Genomic DNA, 6143 nt, shown 5'->3' on the forward strand with positions numbered 1-6143 from the left:
GGGGTTTTATCTTGTTCTTTCATCTGGTACATAGCCCTCTGCCTTTTTATCTTGTCTATCTTTCTGTGAATGTGGTTTTTTTTCCCACAGGCTGCAGGATTGTAGTTCTTCTTGCTTCTTCTCTCTGCCTTCTGGTGGATGAGCCTATCTAAGAGGCTTTTGCAAGCTTCCTGACGGGGGGGACTGGTGGTGGGTAGAGCTGACTGTTGCTCTGGTGGGCAGAGCTCAGTAAAACTTTAATCCACTTGTCTGCTGATGGGTGGGGCTGGGTTCCCTCCCTGTTGGTTGTTTGGGCTGAGGTAACCCAACACTGGAGCCTACCTGGGCTCTTTGTTGGGGCTAATGGCGGACTTTGGGAGGGCTCACACCAAGGAGTACTCCCCAGAACTTCTGCTGCCAGTGTCCTTGTCCTAATGGTGAGACACAGCCACCCCCCCCCTCTGCAGGAGACCCTCCAACACTAGCAGGTAGGTCTGGTTCAGTCTCCTACGGGGTCATTGCTCCTTCCCCTGGGTCCTGATGTGCACACTACTTTGCGTGTGCCCTCCAAGAGTGGAGTCTCTGTTTCCCCCAGTCCTGTCAGAGTCCTGCAGTCAAATCCCACTAACCTTCCAAGTCTAATTCTCTGGGAATTCCTCCTCCCATTGGTGGACCCCCAGGTTCGGAAGCCTGACTTGGGGCTCAGAACCTTCACTCCAGTGGGTGGACTTCTGTGGCATAAGTGTTCTCCAGTTTGTGAGTCACCCACCCAGCAGTTATGGGATTTGATTTTATTGTGGTTGCGCCCCTCCTACCGTCTCATTGTGGCTTCTCCTTTGTCTTTGGCTGTGGGGTATCTTTTTTGGTGAGTTCCAGTGTCTTCCTGTCTGATTGTCCAGCAGCTAGTTGTGATTCTGGTGTTCTTGCAAGAGGGAGTGAGAGCACGTCCTTCTACTCCTGGTTCAGGGCCTTAATTTATATATTCTTGAGGGAATCCAAACATATTTTTATTTACTCAAGAGTATTAATGGCCTTAAAGAATGGAGGTGAGAAATTGACATTTGTGTAAATGAAAATTTCTGTCTTGTTCACAGGCACAAGAAGCCAGTCAATTACTCCCAGTTTGAGGACTCTGATAGTGATGGTAAGTAGAGCTTCTTATGTCTTCTTTAAAGATTTGGTAATTTATTTCCTCACAATTTATAGGATATATGTATATCTGTGTGTGTGTGTGTGTGTGTGTGTGTATCGCTAAAATATGGTTAGTACCCATTGCATATGAGGTAGGCCTGGAAAAATAATATTCTAAGCACTTAGGATACTTATGTTGATAATTACACTGACAAGAATTATTGGCATAAATCATAACCAGATAGGGCCAGGTAAAATGGCTTTTTACATCTAAACTCTGTGAGGTCCATGTTTCTCACTGTGGGATTTGTACCCTTTTATCCCTTCCCCTAAGAAGAACACACTGTCTTTCTGAGACACAAATGTGTTACAGAATATAATGTGAAATCCCCATTAATTGTACAATAAAATAAGACCTTGAAGAAAGCTCAGGCATAAGCTTTACACTATTGTGTTTTATATATATATATATATATATATATTTGCTTGTCTCTGCTATTAGGAGAACTTTGTTCAAAAAGTTTGAGAAACATTGTTAGATTACATTATACTTAAAGGTAAGTTTTGTGTTTCTTTCTTAGACCATTGGAGGTTTCTTCAGGTCAGATATTTAGTAATTCCTCGGTTTGAAGGAATCTGTTTTTCACCTTGAGCCCAGTCTTACGTGTGTCTAAGACTTGGAAGAAAAGAGTATAGGGTATAACTTCTAGCTTTTGAATTATTGTCATCAATCTGTCACTAAATTGTTATAAATTGCTGGTTGTATTCTGGATACTGTGGCATGGGGGTAGGGGGGCGAGTCACAAATTATTATATTCCTACCTGGGGAAGCATAAAAATGACGACAGGTATTAATAAATGCGAAAGTGCATGATTCAGACTACACGCACATGAAGGTATGCATACATGTGTCATGTATGAGTTAGAACGCTAGAGCAGCAGTCTTAGCTTGAGTGTCAACAAAAGAAGGTAAGTTTTGTGTTTCTTTCTTAGACCATTGGAGGTTTCTTCAGGTCAGATATTTAGTAATTCCTCGGTTTGAAGGAATCTGTTTTTCACCTTGAGCCCAGTCTTACGTGTGTCTAAGACTTGGAAGAAAAGAGTATAGGGTATAACTTCTAGCTTTTGAATTATTGTCATCAATCTGTCACTAAATTGTTATAAATTGCTGGTTGTATTCTGGATACTGTGGCATGGGGGTAGGGGGGCGAGTCACAAATTATTATATTCCTACCTGGGGAAGCATAAAAATGACGACAGGTATTAATAAATGCGAAAGTGCATGATTCAGACTACACGCACATGAAGGTATGCATACATGTGTCATGTATGAGTTAGAACGCTAGAGCAGCAGTCTTAGCTTGAGTGTCAACAAAAGAACTACCTCGCTTCTGAGGACTGGTAGAGGGCAGAAGACTCTGGGAGAACAGAATGGGCTGGAAAAGAGCATCCCTTTGCCAAAAATCATTTTCTTCCACTTGTCAACATGATAAAATTATAAAGGGAATTTTAATAATTTTTCTAATGGTTTTACAGATTTTTAATTAATTGTTCTTTTCTTTGCCACTTACACATACTAGCTTAGTTGCCTTTGCATCTTTTGGGGGGATTAGTTTTTAATAGATTGATATTTTAAAAAATAAAGGCCACTAAAACAAAGTTGAAAAGCTTGAGGGAGAATAAAGACAAACAATATACCAACAGTATTTTTTAAACTGTGGAAAGCAAACAATTTGCTTGTCTTTGCTTTTTTTCTTTTTTTAATTAATTTATTTATTTTTGACCGCGCTGAGTCTTTGTCACTGCGCACAGTCTTTCTCTAGTTGCGCGAGCAGGGGCTACTCTTCGTTGCCGTGCGCAGACTTCTCATTGCGGTGGCTTCTCTTGTTGCGGAGCACGGGCTCTAGGCGTGCGGGCTCAGTAGTTGTGGCTCACGGGCTCTAGAGCGCAGGCTCAGTAGTCGTGGTGCACGGGCTTAGTTGCTCTGCGGCATGCGGGATCTTCCCCGACCAGGGCTCGAACCCGAGTCCCCTGCATTGACAGGTGGATTCTCAACCATTGTGCCACCAGGGAAGCCCCAATTTGCTTATCTTTAAAACTTGAACACACGTGGTAATAAATCTCAGCTACCAAGAAAGTAATTTTATTTATTTCTTCCTAAGGAAAAGCAATTTCATATGTTCTTTTATTTTTAATTCACACATGAATAGATGATTTTGTTCCTGCAACCGCACCGTTAAATAAAAACTCCAGAACTACACAAAAGGAGTTAAAACTAGAAAAACCGGAACCTAAACTGAAGAATCTCCAGGAAAAAGACATCCCACTACAAGAGAAAACCCCTAAAAAAAAGGTGAGAGGTAAGACATACAGTAAATATGACATTAGGTGTGTTAATTTAAAAGAGATAAATTCAAATTCTTGGTCTAAATTAGAATTTGAGCAGCATCATGGGTCGTATTTTATTTAATGCACGTAGGAGAACAGGGATGTACCATTAATCCCCTTCTGACTTTCCGAACTTCTTTAAGTTCACAAATGTATGAGGAAATATCCATTTAAGTATTAAGACAATCATAATTACCAAGTTTAGAAGGTATGACTTGCATTTACAAGACCTAGTACCTGTCTCTGAAGTCCTCAGGTTTTACAAGACTACTTTGTTAAAAATTACATTTGTAAGGACAGTTTTATAAAATTTAAAACCACGTATCTATAATATATGAGATGATGGATGTTCCCTAAACTTCCTGTGGGCATCATTTCATGACGCATGAAAGTCAGATCACTGTGAATCGCTGTATTGTACACCTTAAACTTACACAGTGCTGGATGTCAATTATATCTCAGTAAAACTGGAAGAAAAAAATTCAACCATGTATTTTTCTAGAGATAAAAAATATTGTCTCTTTATCTTACTGAGTTTTGTCCAGCAGTGAGCAGGACCTATGGTTTCTAGACTCACCCTGGAGTTCCATTCGTCAGTACTGAGAGAGAGGGTAAAATGAGGGAAGAAGCCCCAAGAGGCCCCAGACTTGCACTATGGGGAGGAGATGGGCAGAGGAGGGATACTGACCAATGGCGCGTAGGACGTGTGATGCTTTACTGCTACAATAACTGTGAGGAAAGTTAATTAACATAGAGAGACTTAGCCCATGTCCTTCTCCTTACTTTTTTCTTTTTTGTTTTTGAGCTTCTTGTACTACCTTTAAAATATAGTTAACAAAACAACCAATGGATGGGAGAAAATATTTGCAAATCATAGACCCCATTAGGGACTTGTATCTGGAATATATAGGGAACTCTAACAGTCCAACAATAAAAAGAATAATGACCCAAGTTAGAAATGGGCAAAGCACTTGAATAGACATTTCTTTAAAGAATATATACAGGGGGCTTCCCTGGTGGCGCAGTGGTTGCGCGTCCGCCTGCCGATGCAGGGGAACCGGGTTCGCGCCCCGGTCTGGGAGGATCCCACATGCCGCGGAGCGGCTGGGCCCGTGAGCCATGGCCGCTGTTTATACTGTGCGACTTATATCTCAATAAAATTGTTATTTAAAAAAATAAATCCTTCAAGGTGCATCTCAGTATTACCTCCTTTACGTAGCCTTTTCTTACCTTCAGACCTTTTCAAACCTTTCTTTGCTTTCTCTTCCTCTTAAGCACTATAGCACTCTTGACCACCTTGAACAGGAGACGTGATAATCTGTTTATATAGGGTAATTACTATGGGACTTGTTTTCCTACCTCCTCATTAACTGCAGACTTTTTGAGGGCACTTTTAACATCCTGTCTAGTGCAATGCCTCACAGAGTAAGTACTTGCTGAGCTATTTGTCAAAGTCCAGATTGGGCGGAACAGATGTAAAAAAAAAAAAAGTAATTTCAGTTTAATAAAAGAGCTATAACAGCTGTCTGAAGAGGTGTGGGTGAGGTCAAGGAAGATTTCTAAGTGGAAGTGATGTTTGAGCCACGTCCGTTCTCAGTTGGGCAGGTGCTTCCCACCTGGACGGAGCTGGTGGTGAGGAAGAGACATCACAATGAAATGCACATTGTCACGTGATGCTCCTCTTTCAAATCTGTTCTGCTGGGTCCAACATGACACTTAACGTTTCAGGAGGCTTAACGTTAAGGAGCAATTATGATCATGATTATTGTTGAAGGACATCTTTCTGAGGTTGGAGAGAAACTCTTAGTCACTGAGGAGAATCGCAGATTTTAGTTGCGATTCATAGTTTACAAACTCATTATTATTTGTGTGTCTATTTTAGAATGCCTTTAGACGATAAGCTCTACCAGAGAGACCTAGAAGTCGCACTGGCTTTATCAGTGAAGGAACTTCCAACCGTCACCATTGATGTGGAGGAGTCTCAAGATAAAAGTAACTTTATTTTCGCTAATTCTCTTTAAAATCTTCTTATTGCGTTTGTAATCATTTCGTTGGATGAGCCTTTACAGAGGGAAAAATGTAGTTTTAAAACCTTGGACTAAAAAGGGAGCAATTTGCAGGTGGTGCCGTTGGATTCAGTTGTTTATTCAGTTGCATAAATCTCATCCACACATAAATACCTTTCTGCCTATAACACTCAGATGCAGCTGGAGGACGCGGACTATGACGCTGCGTGTCCAAAGTTCACCTGTATATGCGGTGAAGATTTAACTTCATCATCAAATAAGTGGACCTGTACATCCGAGCAATCCACCTTCTTTCTCTCCAAATTCAGCTTAGTTAAAACATAATCTAATGGTGGTAATTTTTATTATTTACAGAAGCTAAAGGCACTAATTTGGTTAGCAAGCTCAGTAGTCTTGATAGATTTATGACTGCTGGCTTTATCTGTGGATTTTTCTCTGTGGATTTTTCTGGCAATTGGTCAGCAGATGGCAATATTGACATTCTGGAGAAGCAGAAATCATTATTCCCGGAAAAGACATTCAAATTGCTCAGTTTCTTTTTGGATGAAACTGCTTTGGCCTAACTTCTTTTATCTTGGAGGATATTTTTAGCCCATTTGCTTATTTAGGGGTATAGAT

At 40.7% G+C, this 6143-nt stretch overlaps 1 long non-coding RNA gene across 2 annotated transcripts; it reads left to right on the top strand.

Moving 5' to 3' along the window:
- The first annotated feature begins 58 nt into the window (after positions 1 to 58).
- Positions 59 to 5812, top strand: LOC112062776 (uncharacterized). Of its 2 annotated transcripts, none has more exons than XR_002890880.3 (4): positions 59 to 467; positions 1074 to 1123; positions 3321 to 3470; positions 5381 to 5812. It is a non-coding gene; the product is annotated as an uncharacterized lncRNA (long non-coding RNA). The 2 variants fall into 2 exon arrangements; XR_003679096.2 differs by having other exon boundaries at positions 60 to 467; positions 3321 to 3463.
- Positions 5813 to 6143: the final 331 nt, after the last annotated feature.

This window comes from Physeter macrocephalus, unplaced genomic scaffold (genome assembly GCF_002837175.3).
Source record: "Physeter macrocephalus isolate SW-GA unplaced genomic scaffold, ASM283717v5 random_4129, whole genome shotgun sequence".
In the NCBI taxonomy this organism is placed as follows: domain Eukaryota; kingdom Metazoa; phylum Chordata; class Mammalia; order Artiodactyla; family Physeteridae; genus Physeter; species Physeter macrocephalus.